The sequence below is a fragment of the Nothobranchius furzeri genome, chromosome 2, assembly GCF_043380555.1.
Source record: "Nothobranchius furzeri strain GRZ-AD chromosome 2, NfurGRZ-RIMD1, whole genome shotgun sequence".
NCBI lineage: Eukaryota > Metazoa > Chordata > Actinopteri > Cyprinodontiformes > Nothobranchiidae > Nothobranchius > Nothobranchius furzeri.
Genome location: NC_091742.1, coordinates 65,116,289 through 65,131,200, shown reverse-complemented (window position 1 = coordinate 65,131,200; position 14,912 = coordinate 65,116,289). Strand labels below are relative to the sequence as shown.

The window sequence follows — 14,912 nt, the reverse complement described above, 5'->3', positions numbered from 1 at the left end:
AGATTCTTGCATATGGAGGTAAAAGGCTAAGTTAAACAGTTGTCTTCATCACTGTTGCTCTTTTTTCGAGTAACAATCGGCTCCCACCCCATTTCTTGTCTCTAAAATGCCAGCACTGAGACATTGTTGCTAGGGACAAATCAAAGGAGGTTTATTACCAACAAGTGTGTGCAGTTCGTGGGGAACACCTGGCTTTAAAATTATTCAATGACGAAGCTGTTCAAAGATGTGGTGAAGTGAAAAAAACTGTATTTTATAACAAATTAGTGAAAAAGCTTACAGCACCTGGTATTCCCAAGAGGTCTCCCATACAGGTACTGACCAGGCCCAACCCTGGATTGATTCCGAGATCAGAGGGGATCGGGCTTTTTCAGGGTGGTATGGCTGTAAGTGAAGGAAAAACCTTGAAAAATCTCTGAAAAATCCCTTGTGTATTTGTCAAGGTATGATTGTGTCGCCCACTGCAAAGACTAGATTCTTGCACATAGAGGTAAATGGCTAAGTTAAACATTTGTCTTCATCATTGTTGCTCTTCTATACACACTAACAACTGGCTCCCACCCCATTTCTTGTCTCTAAAATGCCAGCACTGAGACATTATTGCTAGGGACAAATCAAAGGAGGTTTATTACCAACAAAAGTGTGCAGTTCGTGTGGAACACCTGTTTTTAAAATTATCCAATGACGAAGCTGCTCAAAGCTGTGGTGAAGTGAAAAAAACTGTATTTTATAACAAATTACTGAAAAAGCTTACAGCACCTGGTATTCCCAAGAGGTCTCCCATACAGGTACTGACCAGGCCCAACCCTGGATTGCTTCCGAGATCAGACGGGATCGGGCTTTTTCAGGGTGGTATGGCCGTAAGCGAATGACACACCTTGAAAAATCTCGGAAAAATCACTTGTGTATTAGTCAAAGTATGATTGTGTCGCCCACTGCAAAGACTAGATTCTTGCATATGGAGGTAAAAGGCTAAGTTAAACAGTTGTCTTCATCACTGTTGCTCTTTTTTCGAGTAACAATCGGCTCCCACCCCATTTCTTGTCTCTAAAATGCCAGCGCTGAGACATTATTGCTAGGGACAAATCAAAGGAGGTTTATTACCAACAAGTGTGTGCAGTTCGTGTGAAACACCTGGCTTTAAAATTATTCAATGACGAAGCTGTTCAAAGATGTGGTGAAGTGAAAAAAACTGTATTTTATAACAAATTAGTGAAAAATCTTACAGCACCTGGTATTCCCAAGAGGTCTCCCATACAGGTACTGACCAGGCCCAACCCTGGATTGCTTCCGAGATCAGACGGGATCGGGCATTTTCAGGGTGGTATGGCCGTAAGCGAAGGACACATCTTGAAAAATCTCTGAAAAATCGCTTGTGTATATGTCAAAGTATGATTGTGTCGCCCACTTCAAAGACTAGATTCTTGCATATGGAGGTAAAAGGCTAAGTTAAACAGTTGTCTTCATCACTGTTGCTCTTTTTTCGAGTAACAATCGGCTCCCACCCCATTTCTTGTGTCTAAAATGCCAGCACTGAGACATTATTGCTAGGGACAAATCAAAGTAGGTTTATTACCAACAAGTGTGTGCAGTTCGTGTGGAACACCTGGCTTTAAAATTATTCAATGACGAAGCTGTTCAAAGATGTGGTGAAGTGAAAAAAACTGTATTTTATAACAAATTAGTGAAAAAGCTTACAGCACCTGGTATTCCCAAGAGGTCTCCCATACAGGTACTGACCAGGCCCAACCCTGGATTGATTCCGAGATCAGAGGGGATCGGGCTTTTTCAGGGTGGTATGGCTGTAAGCGAAGGAAAAACCTTGAAAAATCTCTGAAAAATCCCTTGTGTATTTGTCAAGGTATGATTGTGTCGCCCACTGCAAAGACTAGATTATTGCACATAGAGGTAAAAGGCTAAGTTAAACAGTTGTCTTCATCATTATTGCTCTTCTTTAGACTCTAACAATTGGCTCCCACCCCATTTCTTGTCTCTAAAATGCCAGCACTGAGACATTATTGCTAGGGACAAATCAAAGGAGGTTTATTACCAACAACTGTGTGCAGTTTGGGTGGAACACCTGGCTTTAAAATTATTCAATGACGAAGCTGTTCAAAGCAGTGGTGAAGTGAAAAAAACTGTATTTTATAACAAATTAGTGAAAAAGCTTACAGCACCTGGTATTCCCAAGAGGTCTCCCATACAGGTACTGACCAGGCCCAACCCTGGATTGCTTCCGAGATCAGACGGGATCGGGGTTTTGTCAGGGTGGTATGGCCGTAAGCGAAGGAAAAACCTTGAAAAATCTCTGAAAATTCCCTTTTGTATTTGTCAAGGTTTGATTGTGTCGCCCACTGCAAAGGCTAGATTCTTGCATATAGAGGTAAAAGGCTAAGTTAAACAGTTGTCTTCATCATTGTTGCTCTTCTTTAGACTCTAACAATTGGCTCCCACCCCATTTCTTGTCTCTAAAATGCCAGCACTGAGACATTATTGCTAGGGACAAATCAAAGGAGGTTTATTACCAACAAGTGTGTGCAGTTCGTGTGGAACACCTGGCTTTAAAATTATTCAATGACGAAGCTGTTCAAAGATGTGGTGAAGTGAAAAAAACTGTATTTTATAACAAATTAGTGAAAAAGCTTACAGCACCTGGTATTCCCAAGAGGTCTCCCATACAGGTACTGACCAGGCCCAACCCTGGATTGCTTCCGAGATCAGACGGGATCGGGCTTTTACAGGGTTGTATGGCCGTAAGTGAAGAAAACACCTTGAAAAATCTCTGAAAAATCCCTTGTGTATATGTCAAAGTATGATTGTGTCGCCCACTGCAAAGACTAGATTCTTGCATATGGAGGTAAAAGAATAAGTTAAACAGTTGTCTTCATTACTTTTGCTCTTTTTCCGAGTAACAATCGTCTCCCACCCCATTTCTTGTCTCTAAAATGCCAGCACTGAGACATTATTGCTAGGGACAAATCAAAGGAGGTTTATTACCAACAAGTGTGTGCAGTTCGTGTGGAACACCTGGCTTTAAAATTATTCAATGACGAAGCTGTTCAAAGATGTGGTGAAGTGAAAAAAACTGTATTTTATAACAAATTAGTGTAAAAGCTTACAGCACCTGGTAATCCCAAGAGGTCTCCCATACAGGTACTGACCAGGCCCAAACCTGGATTGCTTCCGAGATCAGACGGGATCGGGCTTTTTCATGGTGGTATGGCCGTAAGCGAAGGACACACCTTGAAAAATCTCTGAAAAGTCCCTTGTGTATATGTCAAAGTCTGATTGTGTCGCCCACTGCAAAGACTAGATTCTTGCATATGGAGGTAAAAGGCTAAGTTAAACAGTTGTCTTCATCACTGTTGCTCTTTTTTCGAGTAACAATCGGCTCCCACCCCATTTCTTGTCTCTAAAATGCCAGCACTGAGACATTGTTGCTAGGGACAAATCAAAGGAGGTTTATTACCAACAAGTGTGTGCAGTTCGTGTGGAACACCTGGCTTTAAAAGTATTCAATGATGAAGCTGTTCACAGATGTGGTGAAGTGAAAAAAACTGTATTTTATAACAAATTAGTGAAAAAGCTTACAGCACCTGGTATTCCCAAGAGGTCTCCCTATACAGGTACTGACCAGGCCCAACCCTGGATTGATTCCGAGATCAGAGGGGATCGGGCTTTTTCAGGGTGGTATGGCTGTAAGCGAAGGAAAAACCTTGAAAAATCTCTGAAAAATCCCTTGTGTATTTGTCAAGGTATGATTGTGTCGCCCACTGCAAAGACTAGATTCTTGCACATAGAGGTAAAAGGCTAAGTTAAACATTTGTCTTCATCATTGTTGCTATTCTTTAGACTCTAACAATTGGCTCCCACCCCATTTCTTGTCTCTAAAATGCCAGCACTGAGACATTATTGCTAGGGACAAATCAAAGGAGGTTTATTACCAACAAGTGTGTGCAGTTCGTGTGGAACACCTGGCTTTAAAATTATTCAATGACGAAGCTGTTCAAAGCTGTGGTGAAGTGAAAAAAAACTGTATTTTATAACAAATTACTGAAAAAGCTTACAGTACCTGGTATTCCCAAGAGGTCTCCCATACAGGTACTGACAAGGCCCAACCCTGGATTGCTTCCGAGATCAGACGGGATCGGGCTTTTTCAGGGTGGTATGGCCGTAAGCGAATGACACACCTTGAAAAATCTCGGAAAAATCACTTGTGTATATGTCAAAGTATGATTGTGTCGCCCACTGCAAATACTAAATTCTTGCATATGGAGGTAAAAGGCTAAGTTAAACAGTTGTCTTCATCACTGTTGCTCTTTTTTCGAGTAACAATCGGCTCCCACCCCATTTCTTGTCTCTAAAATGCCAGCACTGAGACATTATTGCTAGGGACAAATCAAAGGAGGTTTATTACCAACAAGTGTGTGCAGTTCGTGTGGAACACCTGGCTTTAAAATTATTCAATGACGAAGCTGTTCAAAGATGTGGTGAAGTGAAAAAAACTGTATTTTATAACAAATTAGTGAAAAAGCTTACAGCACCTGGTATTCCCAAGAGGTCTCCCATACAGGTACTGACCAGGCCCAACCCTGGATTGCTTCCGAGATCAGACGGGATCGGGCATTTTCAGGGTGGTATGGCCGTAAGCGAAGGACACACCTTGAAAAATCTCTGAAAAATCCCTTATGTATATGTCAAAGTATGATTGTGTCGCCCACTGCAAAGACTAGATTCTTGCATATGGAGGTAAAAGGCTAAGTTAAACAGTTGTCTTCATCACTGTTGCTCTTTTTTCGAGTAACAATCGGCTCCCACCCCATTTCTTGTGTCTAAAATGCCAGCACTGAGACATTATTGCTAGGGACAAATCAAAGGAGGTTTATTACCAACAAGTGTGTGCAGTTCGTGTGGAACACCTGGCTTTAAAATTATTCAATGACGAAGCTGTTCAAAGATGTGGTGAAGAAAAAAAAACTGTATTTTATAACAAATTAGTGAAAAAGCTTACAGCAACTGGTATTCCCAAGAGGTCTCCCATACAGGTACTGACCAGGCCCAACCCTGGATTGATTCCGAGATCAGAGGGGATCGGGATTTTTCAGGGTGGTATGGCTGTAAGCGAAGGAAAAACCTTGAAAAATCTCTGAAAAATCCCTTGTGTATTTGTCAAGGTATGATTGTGTCACCCACTGCAAAGACTAGATTCTTGCACATAGAGGTAAAAGGCTAAGGTAAACAGTTGTCTTCATCATTGTTGCTCTTCTTTAGACTCTAACAATAGGCTCCCACCCCATTTCTTGTCTCTAAAATGCCAGCACTGAGACATTATTGCTAGGGACAAATCAAAGGAGGTTTATTACCAACAAGTGTGTGCAGTTCGTGTGGAACACCTGGCTTTAAAATTATTGAATGACGAAGCTGTACAAAGCTGTGGTGAAGTGAAAAAAAAACTGTATTTTATAACAAATTAGTGAAAAAGCTTACAGCACCTGGTATTCCCAAGAGGTCTCCCATACAGGTACTGACCAGGCCCGACCCTGGATTGCTTCCGAGATCAGACGGGATCGGGCTTTTTCAGGGTGGTATGGCCGTAAGCGAATGACACACCTTGAAAAATCTCTGAAAAATCCCTTGTGTATATGTCAAAGTATGATTGTGTCGCCCACTGCAAAGACTAGATTCTTGCATATGGAGGTAAAAGGCTAAGTTAAACAGTTGTCTTCATCACTGTTGCTCTTCTTTTGACTCTAACAATTGGCTCCCACCCCATTTCTTGTCTCTAAAATGCCAGCACTGAGACATTATTGCTAGGGACAAATCAAAGGAGGTTTATTACCAACAAGTGTGTGCAGTTTGTGTGGAACACCTGGCTTTAAAATTATTCAATGACAAAGCTGTTCAAAGATGCGGTGAAGTGAAAAAAAAACAGTATTTTATAACAAATTAGTGAAAAAGCTTACAGCACCTGGTACTTCCAAAAGGTCTCCCATACAGGTACTGACCAGGCCCAAACCTGGATTGATTCCGAGATCAGACGGGATCGGGGTTTTGTCAGGGTGGTATGGCTGTAAGCGAAGGAAAAACCTTGAAAAATCTCTGAAAATTCCCTTTTGTATTTGTCAAGGTTTGATTGTGTCGCCCACTGCAAAGGCTAGATTCTTGCATATAGAGGTAAAAGGCTAAGTTAAACAGTTGTCTTCATCATTGTTGCTCTTCTTTAGACTCTAACATTTGGCTCCCACCCCATTTCTTGTCTCTAAAATGCCAGCACTGAGACATTATTGCTAGGGACAAATCAAAGGAGGTTTATTACCAACAAGTGTGTGCAGTTCATGTGGAACACCTGGCTTTAAAATTATTCAATGACGAAGCTGTTCAAAGATGTGGTGAAGTGAAAAAAACTGTATTTTATAACAAATTAGTGAAAAAGCTTACAGAACCTGGTATTCCCAAGAGGTCTCCCATACAGGTACTGACCAGGCCCAACCCTGGATTGCTTCCGAGATCAGACGGGATTGGGCTTTTACAGGGTTGTATGGCCGTAAGTGAAGAAAACACCTTGAAAAATCTCTGAAAAATCCCTTGTGTATATGTCAAAGTATGATTGTGTCGCCCACTGCAAAGACTAGATTCTTGCATATGGAGGTAAAAGGCTAAGTTAAACAGTTGTCTTCATCACTTTTGCTCTTTTTCCGAGTAACAATCGTCTCCCACCCCATTTCTTGTCTCTAAAATGCCAGCACTGAGACATTATTGCTAGGGACAAATCAAAGGAGGTTTATTACCAACAAGTGTGTGCAGTTCGTGTGGAACACCTGGCTTTAAAATTATTCAATGACGAAGCTGTTCAAAGATGTGGTGAAGTGAAAAAAACTGTATTTTATAACAAATTAGTGTAAAAGCTTACAGCACCTGGTAATCCCAAGAGGTCTCCCATACAGGTACTGACCAGGCCCAAACCTGGATTGCTTCCGAGATCAGACGGGATCGGGCTTTTTCATGGTGGTATGGCCGTAAGCGAAGGACACACCTTGAAAAATCTCTGAAAAGTCCCTTGTGTATATGTCAAAGTCTGATTGTGTCGCCCACTGCAAAGACTAGATTCTTGCATATGGAGGTAAAAGGCTAAGTTAAACAGTTGTCTTCATCACTGTTGCTCTTTTTTCGAGTAACAATCGGCTCCCACCCCATTTCTTGTCTCTAAAATGCCAGCACTGAGACATTGTTGCTAGGGACAAATCAAAGGAGGTTTATTACCAACAAGTGTGTGCAGTTCGTTTGCAACACCTGGCTTTAAAATTATTCAATGACGAAGCTGTTCACAGATGTGGTGAAGTGAAAAAAACTGTATTTTATAACAAATTAGTGAAAAAGCTTACAGCACCTGGTATTCCCAAGAGGTATCCCATACAGGTACTGACCAGGCCCAACCCTGGATTGCTTCCGAGATCAGACGGGATCGGGCTTTTTCAGGGTGGTATGGCCGTAAGCGAATGACACACCTTGAAAAATCTCGGAAAAATCACTTGTGTATATGTCAAAGTATGATTGTGTCGCCCACTGCAAATACTAAATTCTTGCATATGGAGGTAAAAGGCTAAGTTAAACAGTTGTCTTCATCACTGTTGCTCTTTTTTCGAGTAACAATCGTCTCCCACCCCATTTCTTGTCTCTAAAATGCCAGCACTGAGACATTATTGCTAGGGACAAATCAAAGGAGGTTTATTACCAACAAGTGTGTGCAGTTCGTGTGGAACACCTGGCTTTAAAATTATTCAATGACGAAGCTGTTCAAAGCTGTGGTGAAGTGAAAAAAAAAACTGTATTTTATAACAAATTAGTGAAAAAGCTTACAGCACCTGGTATTCCCAAGAGGTCTCCCATACAGGTACTGACCAGGCCCGACCCTGGATTGCTTCCGAGATCAGACGGGATCGGGCTTTTTCAGGGTGGTATGGCCGTAAGCGAATGACACACCTTGAAAAATCTCTGAAAAATCCCTTGTGTATATGTCAAAGTATGATTGTGTCGCCCACTGCAAAGACTAGATTCTTGCATATGGAGGTAAAAGGCTAAGTTAAACAGTTGTCTTCATCACTGTTGCTCTTCTTTTGACTCTAACAATTGGCTCCCACCCCATTTCTTGTCTCTAAAATGCCAGCACTGAGACATTATTGCTAGGGACAAATCAAAGGAGGTTTATTACCAACAAGTGTGTGCAGTTTGTGTGGAACACCTGGCTTTAAAATTATTCAATGACAAAGCTGTTCAAAGATGCGGTGAAGTGAAAAAAAACTGTATTTTATAACAAATTAGTGAAAAAGCTTACAGCACCTGGTACTTCCAAAAGGTCTCCCATACAGGTACTGACCAGGCCCAAACCTGGATTGATTCCGAGATCAGACGGGATCGGGGTTTTGTCAGGGTGGTATGGCTGTAAGCGAAGGATAAACCTTGAAAAATCTCTGAAAATTCCCTTTTGTATTTGTCAAGGTTTGATTGTGTCGCCCACTGCAAAGGCTAGATTCTTGCATATAGAGGTAAAAGGCTAAGTTAAACAGTTGTCTTCATCATTGTTGCTCTTCTTTAGACTCTAACATTTGGCTCCCACCCCATTTCTTGTCTCTAAAATGCCAGCACTGAGACATTATTGCTAGGGACAAATCAAAGGAGGTTTATTACCAACAAGTGTGTGCAGTTCATGTGGAACACCTGGCTTTAAAATTATTCAATGACGAAGCTGTTCAAAGATGTGGTGAAGTGAAAAAAACTGTATTTTATAACAAATTAGTGAAAAAGCTTACAGAACCTGGTATTCCCAAGAGGTCTCCCATACAGGTACTGACCAGGCCCAACCCTGGATTGCTTCCGAGATCAGACGGGATTGGGCTTTTACAGGGTTGTATGGCCGTAAGTGAAGAAAACACCTTGAAAAATCTCTGAAAAATCCCTTGTGTATATGTAAAAGTATGATTGTGTCGCCCACTGCAAAGACTAGATTCTTGCATATGGAGGTAAAAGGCTAAGTTAAACAGTTGTCTTCATCACTTTTGCTCTTTTTCCGAGTAACAATCGTCTCCCACCCCATTTCTTGTCTCTAAAATGCCAGCACTGAGACATTATTGCTAGGGACAAATCAAAGGAGGTTTATTACCAACAAGTGTGTGCAGTTCGTGTGGAACACCTGGCTTTAAAATTATTCAATGACGAAGCTGTTCAAAGATGTGGTGAAGTGAAAAAAACTGTATTTTATAACAAATTAGTGTAAAAGCTTACAGCACCTGGTAATCCCAAGAGGTCTCCCATACAGGTACTGACCAGGCCCAAACCTGGATTGCTTCCGAGATCAGACGGGGTCGGGCTTTTTCATGGTGGTATGGCCGTAAGCGAAGGACACACCTTGAAAAATCTCTGAAAAGTCCCTTGTGTATATGTCAAAGTCTGATTGTGTCGCCCACTGCAAAGACTAGATTCTTGCATATGGAGGTAAAAGGCTAAGTTAAACAGTTGTCTTCATCACTGTTGCTCTTTTTTCGAGTAACAATCGGCTCCCACCCCATTTCTTGTCTCTAAAATGCCAGCACTGAGACATTGTTGCTAGGGACAAATCAAAGGAGGTTTATTACCAACAAGTGTGTGCAGTTCGTGTGGAACACCTGGCTTTAAAATTATTCAATGACGAAGCTGTTCACAGATGTGGTGAAGTGAAAAAAACTGTATTTTATAACAAATTAGTGAAAAAGCTTACAGCACCTGGTATTCCCAAGAGGTCTCCCATACAGGTACTGACCAGGCCCAACCCTGGATTGCTTCCGAGATCAGACAGGATCGGGCTTTTTCAGGGTGGTATGGCCGTAAGCGAATGACACACCTTGAAAAATCTCGGAAAAATCACTTGTGTATATGTCAAAGTATGATTGTTTCGCCCACTGCAAATACTAAATTCTTGCATATGGAGGTAAAAGGCTAAGTTAAACAGTTGTCTTCATCACTGTTGCTCTTTTTTCGAGTAACAATCGGCTCCCACCCCATTTCTTGTCTTTAAAATGCCAGCACTGAGACATTATTTCTAGGGACAAATTAAAGGAGATTTATTACCAACAAGTGTGTGCAGTTCGTGTGGAACACCTGGCTTTAAAATTATTCAATGACGAAGCTGTTCAAAGATGTGGTGAAGTGAAAAAAACTGTATTTTATAACAAATTAGTGAAAAAGCTTACAGCACCTGGTATTCCCAAGAGGTCTCCCATACTGGTACTGACCAGGCCCAACCCTGGATTGCTTCCGAGATCAGATGGGATCGGCCATTTTCAGGGTGGTATGGCCGTAAGCGAAGGACACACCTTGAAAAATCTCTGAAAAATCCCTTGTGTATTTGTCAAAGTATGATTGTGTCGCCCACTGCAAAGACTAGATTCTTGCACATAGAGGTAAAAGGCTAAGGTAAACAGTTGTCTTCATCATTGTTGCTCTTCTTTAGACTCTAACAATTGGCTCCCACCCCATTTCTTGTCTCTAAAATGCCAGCACTGAGACATTATTGCTAGGGACAAATCAAAGGAGGTTTATTACCAACAAGTGTGTGCAGTTCGTGTGGAACACCTGGCTTTAAAATTATTCAATGACGAAGCTGTTCAAAGCTGTGGTGAAGTGAAAAAAAAACTGTATTTTATAACAAATTAGTGAAAAAGCTTACAGCACCTGGTATTCCCAAGAGGTCTCCCATACAGGTACTGACCAGGCCCGACCCTGGATTGCTTCCAAGACCAGACGGGATCGGGCTTTTTCAGGGTGGTATGGCCGTAAGCGAATGACACACCTTGAAAAATCTCTGAAAAATCCCTTTTGTATTTGTCAAGGTTTGATTGTGTCGCCCACTGCAAAGGCTAGATTCTTGCATATAGAGGTAAAATGCTAAGTTAAACAGTTGTCTTCATCATTGTTGCTCTTCTTTAGACTCTAACAATTGGCTCCCACCCCATTTCTTGTCTCTAAAATGCCAGCACTGAGACATTATTGCTAGGGACAAATCAAAGGAGGTTTATTTCCAACAAGTGTGTGCAGTTCGTGTGGAACACCTGGCTTTAAAATTATTCAATGACGAAGCTGTTCAAAGCTGTGGTGAAGTGAAAAAAACTGTATTTTATAACAAATTAGTGAAAAAGCTTACAGCACCTGGTATTCCCAAGAGGTCTCCCATACAGGTACTGACCAGGCCCAACCCTCGATTGCTTCCGAGATCAGACGGGATCTGGCTTTTTCAGGGTGGTATGGCTGTAAGCAATGGAAAAACCTTGAAAAATCTCTGAAAAATCCCTTGTGTATTTGTCAAAGTATGATTGTGTCGCCCACTGCAAAGACTAGATTCTTGCATATGGAGGTAAAAGGCTAAGTTAAACAGTTGTCTTCATCACTGTTGCTCCTTTTTCGAGTAACAATCGGCTCCCACCCCATTTCTTGTCTCTAAAATGCCAGCACTGAGACATTATTGCTAGGGACAAATCAAAGGAGGTTTATTACCAACAAGTGTGTGCAGTTCGTGTGGAACACCTGGCTTTAAAATTATTTAATGACGAAGCTGTTCAAAGATGTGGTGAAGTGAAAAAAACTGTATTTTATAACAAATTAGTGAAAAAGCTTACAGCATCTGGTATTCCCAAGAGGTCTCCCATACAGGTACTGACCAGGCCCAACCCTGGATTGATTCCGAGATCAGAGGGGATCGGGCTTTTTCAGGGTGGTATGGCTGTAAGAGAAGGAAAAACAATGAAAAATCTCTGAAAAATCCCTTGTGTATTTGTCAAGGTATGATTGTGTCGCCCACTGCAAAGACTAGATTCTTGCATATAGAGGTAAAAGGCTAAGTTAAACAGTTGTCTTCATCATTGTTGCTCTTCTTTAGACTCTAACAATTGGCTCCCACCCCATTTCTTGTCTCTAAAATGCCAGCACTGAGACATTATTGCTAGGGATGAATCAAAGGGGGTTTATTACCAACAAGTGTGTGCAGTTCGTGTGGAACACCTGGCTTTAAAATTATTCAATGACGAAGCTGTTCATAGCTGTGGTGAAGTGAAAAAAACTGTATTTTATAACAAATTAGTGAAAAAGCTTACAGCACCTGGTATTCCCAAGAGGTCTCCCATACAGGTACTGACCAGGCCCAACCCTGGATTGATTCCGAGATCAGACGGGATCAGGCTTTTTCAGGGTGGTATGGCCGTAAGCGATGGGAAAATCTTGAAAAATCTCTGAAAAATCCCTTGTGTATATGTCAAAGTATGATTGTGTCGCCCACTGCAAAGACTAAATTCTTGCATATGGAGGTAAAAGGCTAAGTTAAACAGTTGTCTTCATCACTGTTGCTCTTTTTTCGAGTAACAATCGGCTCCCACCCCATTTCTTGTCTCTAAAATGCCAGCACTGAGACATTATTGCTAGGGACAAATCAAAGGAGGTTTATTACCAACAAGTGTGTGCAGTTCGTGTGGAACACCTGGCTTTAAAATTATTCAATGACGAAGCTGTTCAAAGCTGTGGTGAAGTGAAAAAAACTGTATTTTACAACAAATTAGTGAAAAAGCTTACAGCACCTGGTATTCCCAAGAGGTCTCCCATACAGGTACTGACCAGGCCCAACCGTGGATTGCTTCCGAGATCAGACGGGATCGGACTTTCTCAGGGTGGTGTGGCCGTAAGCGAAGGAAAAACCTTGAAAAATGTCTGAAAAATCCCTTGTGTATATGTCAAAGTATGATTGTGTCGCCCACTGCAAAGACTAGATTCTTGCATATGGAGGTAAAAGGCTAAGTTAAACAGTTGTCTTCATCACTGTTGCTCTTTTTTCGAGTAACAATCGGCTCCCACCCCATTTCTTGTCTCTAAAATGCCAGCACTGAGACATTATTGCTAGGGACAAATCAAAGGAGGTTTATTACCAACAAGTGTGTGCAGTTCGTGTGGAACACCTGGCTTTAAAATTATTCAATGACGAAGCTGTTCAAGCTGAGGTGAAGTGAAAAAATTTTTATTTTATAACAAATTAGTGAAAAAGCTTACAGCACCTGGTATTCCCAAGAGGTCTCCCATACAGGTACTGACCAGGCCCAACCCTGGATTACTCCCGAGATAAGACGGGATATGGCTTTTTCAGGGTGGTATGGCCGTAAGCGAAGGGTACACTTTGAAAAATCTCTGAAAAATCCCTTGTGTATATGTCAAAGTATGATTGTGTCGCCCACTGCAAAGATTAGATTCTTGCATATGGAGGTAAAAGGCTAAGTTAAACAGTTGTCTTCATCACTGTTGCTCTTTTTTCGAGTAACAATCGTCTCCCACCCCATTTCTTGTCTCTAAAATGCCAGCACTGAGACATTATTGCTAGGGACAAATCAAAGGAGGTTTATTACCAACAAGTGTGTGCAGTTCGTGTGGAACACCTGGCTTTAAAATTATTCAATGACAAAGCTGTTCAAAGCTGTGGTGAAGTGAAAAAAATTGTATTTTATAACAAATTAGTGAAAAGGTTTACAGAACCTGGTATTCCCAAGAGGTCTCCCATACAGGTACTGACCAGGCCCAACCCTGGATTGCTTCCGAGATCAGGCTTTTTCAGGGTGGTATGGGCGTAAGCGACGGAAAAACCTTGAAAAATCTCTGAAAAATCCCTTGTGTATTTGTCAAGGTATGATTGTGTCGCCCACTGCAAAGACTAGATTCTTGCATATGGAGGTAAAAGGCTAAGTTAAACAGTTGTCTTCATCATGTTGCTCTTCTTTAGACACTAACAATTGGCTCCCACCCCATTTCTTGTCTGTAAAATTCCAGCACTGATTCATTATTGCTAGGGACAAATCGAAGGAGGTTTATTACCAACAAGTGTGTGCAGTTCGTGTGGAACACCTGGCTTTAAAATTATTCAATGACGAACCTGTTCAAAGCTGTGGTGAAGTGAAAAAACTGTATTTTATATCAAATTAGTGAAAAAGCTTACAGCACCTGGTATTCCCAAGAGGTCTCCCATAAAGGTACTGACCAGGCCCAACCCTGGATTGATTCCGAGATCAGACGGGATCGGGCTTTTACAGGGTGGTATGGCCGTAAGCGAAGCAAACTCCTTGAAAAATCTCTCAAAAATCCCTTGTTTATTTGTCAAGGTATGATTGTGTCGCCCACTGAAAAGACTAGATTCTTGCATATGGAGGTAAAAGGCTAAGTTAAACAGTTGTCTTCATCACTGTTGCTCTTTTTTCGAGTAACAATCGGCTCCCACCCCATTTCTTGTCTCTAAAATGCCAGCACTGAGACATTATTGCTAGGGACAAATCAAAGGAGGTTTATTACCAACAAGTGTGTGCAGTTCGTGTGGAACACCTGGCTTTAAAATTATTCAATGACGAAGCTGTTCAAAACTGTGGTGAAGTGAAAAAATTTTTATTTTATAACAAATTAGTGAAAAAGCTTACAGCACCTGGTATTCCCAAGAGGTCTCCCATACAGGTACTGACCAGGCCCAACCCTGGATTGCTCCAGAGATAAGACGGGATATGGCTTTTTCAGGGTGGTATGGCCGTAAGCGAAGGGTACGCTTTGAAAAATCTCTGAAAAATCCCTTGTGTATATGTCAAAGTATGATTGTGTCGCCCACTGCAAAGATTAGATTCTTGCATATGGAGGTAAAAGGCTAAGTTAAACAGTTGTCTTCATCACTGTTGCTCTTTTTTCGAGTAACAATCGTCTCCCACCCCATTTCTTGTCTCTAAAATGCCAGCACTGAGACATTATTGCTAGGGACAAATCAAAGGAGGTTTATTACCAACAAGTGTGTGCAGTTTGTTTGGAACACCTGGCTTTAAAATTATTCAATGACGAACCTGTTCAAAGCTGTGGTGAAGTGAAAAAAATTGTAT

General features: G+C 41.4%; 10 non-coding genes and 20 pseudogenes across 10 annotated transcripts; all 30 read right to left on the bottom strand.

Moving 5' to 3' along the window:
- Positions 1–273: 273 nt before the first annotated feature.
- Positions 274–392, bottom strand: LOC139066712 (5S ribosomal RNA; annotated as a pseudogene).
- A 355-nt stretch (positions 393–747) lies between these two features.
- LOC139068396 (5S ribosomal RNA) lies at positions 748–866 on the bottom strand. The gene has a single exon (XR_011519995.1). It is a non-coding gene; the product is annotated as a 5S ribosomal RNA (ribosomal RNA).
- Positions 867–1,219: 353 nt separating this feature from the next.
- On the bottom strand, positions 1,220–1,338 carry LOC139066558 (5S ribosomal RNA). Its single transcript, XR_011519460.1, has one exon. It is a non-coding gene; the product is annotated as a 5S ribosomal RNA (ribosomal RNA).
- A 353-nt stretch (positions 1,339–1,691) lies between these two features.
- LOC139066463 (5S ribosomal RNA) lies at positions 1,692–1,810 on the bottom strand. Its single transcript, XR_011519363.1, has one exon. It is a non-coding gene; the product is annotated as a 5S ribosomal RNA (ribosomal RNA).
- Positions 1,811–2,165: 355 nt separating this feature from the next.
- On the bottom strand, positions 2,166–2,285 carry LOC139066817 (5S ribosomal RNA; annotated as a pseudogene).
- Positions 2,286–2,640: 355 nt separating this feature from the next.
- Positions 2,641–2,759, bottom strand: LOC139067416 (5S ribosomal RNA; annotated as a pseudogene).
- A 353-nt stretch (positions 2,760–3,112) lies between these two features.
- Positions 3,113–3,231, bottom strand: LOC139067754 (5S ribosomal RNA; annotated as a pseudogene).
- A 353-nt stretch (positions 3,232–3,584) lies between these two features.
- LOC139067311 (5S ribosomal RNA) lies at positions 3,585–3,704 on the bottom strand (annotated as a pseudogene).
- A 356-nt stretch (positions 3,705–4,060) lies between these two features.
- LOC139067245 (5S ribosomal RNA) lies at positions 4,061–4,179 on the bottom strand (annotated as a pseudogene).
- A 353-nt stretch (positions 4,180–4,532) lies between these two features.
- Positions 4,533–4,651, bottom strand: LOC139068340 (5S ribosomal RNA). Its single transcript, XR_011519939.1, has one exon. It is a non-coding gene; the product is annotated as a 5S ribosomal RNA (ribosomal RNA).
- A 353-nt stretch (positions 4,652–5,004) lies between these two features.
- On the bottom strand, positions 5,005–5,123 carry LOC139067074 (5S ribosomal RNA; annotated as a pseudogene).
- Positions 5,124–5,480: 357 nt separating this feature from the next.
- On the bottom strand, positions 5,481–5,599 carry LOC139066548 (5S ribosomal RNA). The gene has a single exon (XR_011519450.1). It is a non-coding gene; the product is annotated as a 5S ribosomal RNA (ribosomal RNA).
- Positions 5,600–5,956: 357 nt separating this feature from the next.
- LOC139067784 (5S ribosomal RNA) lies at positions 5,957–6,076 on the bottom strand (annotated as a pseudogene).
- A 355-nt stretch (positions 6,077–6,431) lies between these two features.
- On the bottom strand, positions 6,432–6,550 carry LOC139068045 (5S ribosomal RNA; annotated as a pseudogene).
- Positions 6,551–6,903: 353 nt separating this feature from the next.
- On the bottom strand, positions 6,904–7,022 carry LOC139067753 (5S ribosomal RNA; annotated as a pseudogene).
- A 353-nt stretch (positions 7,023–7,375) lies between these two features.
- On the bottom strand, positions 7,376–7,494 carry LOC139066610 (5S ribosomal RNA). Its single transcript, XR_011519513.1, has one exon. It is a non-coding gene; the product is annotated as a 5S ribosomal RNA (ribosomal RNA).
- Positions 7,495–7,850: 356 nt separating this feature from the next.
- LOC139066547 (5S ribosomal RNA) lies at positions 7,851–7,969 on the bottom strand. The gene has a single exon (XR_011519449.1). It is a non-coding gene; the product is annotated as a 5S ribosomal RNA (ribosomal RNA).
- A 356-nt stretch (positions 7,970–8,325) lies between these two features.
- On the bottom strand, positions 8,326–8,445 carry LOC139067783 (5S ribosomal RNA; annotated as a pseudogene).
- A 355-nt stretch (positions 8,446–8,800) lies between these two features.
- On the bottom strand, positions 8,801–8,919 carry LOC139068044 (5S ribosomal RNA; annotated as a pseudogene).
- Positions 8,920–9,272: 353 nt separating this feature from the next.
- Positions 9,273–9,391, bottom strand: LOC139067988 (5S ribosomal RNA; annotated as a pseudogene).
- A 353-nt stretch (positions 9,392–9,744) lies between these two features.
- On the bottom strand, positions 9,745–9,863 carry LOC139066758 (5S ribosomal RNA; annotated as a pseudogene).
- Positions 9,864–10,216: 353 nt separating this feature from the next.
- On the bottom strand, positions 10,217–10,335 carry LOC139066447 (5S ribosomal RNA). Its single transcript, XR_011519347.1, has one exon. It is a non-coding gene; the product is annotated as a 5S ribosomal RNA (ribosomal RNA).
- A 357-nt stretch (positions 10,336–10,692) lies between these two features.
- On the bottom strand, positions 10,693–10,811 carry LOC139067168 (5S ribosomal RNA; annotated as a pseudogene).
- A 355-nt stretch (positions 10,812–11,166) lies between these two features.
- LOC139067430 (5S ribosomal RNA) lies at positions 11,167–11,285 on the bottom strand (annotated as a pseudogene).
- A 353-nt stretch (positions 11,286–11,638) lies between these two features.
- On the bottom strand, positions 11,639–11,757 carry LOC139067254 (5S ribosomal RNA; annotated as a pseudogene).
- Positions 11,758–12,112: 355 nt separating this feature from the next.
- Positions 12,113–12,231, bottom strand: LOC139066446 (5S ribosomal RNA). Its single transcript, XR_011519346.1, has one exon. It is a non-coding gene; the product is annotated as a 5S ribosomal RNA (ribosomal RNA).
- Positions 12,232–12,584: 353 nt separating this feature from the next.
- LOC139067625 (5S ribosomal RNA) lies at positions 12,585–12,703 on the bottom strand (annotated as a pseudogene).
- Positions 12,704–13,055: 352 nt separating this feature from the next.
- LOC139068046 (5S ribosomal RNA) lies at positions 13,056–13,174 on the bottom strand (annotated as a pseudogene).
- An 815-nt stretch (positions 13,175–13,989) lies between these two features.
- Positions 13,990–14,108, bottom strand: LOC139068368 (5S ribosomal RNA). Its single transcript, XR_011519967.1, has one exon. It is a non-coding gene; the product is annotated as a 5S ribosomal RNA (ribosomal RNA).
- Positions 14,109–14,461: 353 nt separating this feature from the next.
- LOC139067997 (5S ribosomal RNA) lies at positions 14,462–14,580 on the bottom strand (annotated as a pseudogene).
- Positions 14,581–14,912: the final 332 nt, after the last annotated feature.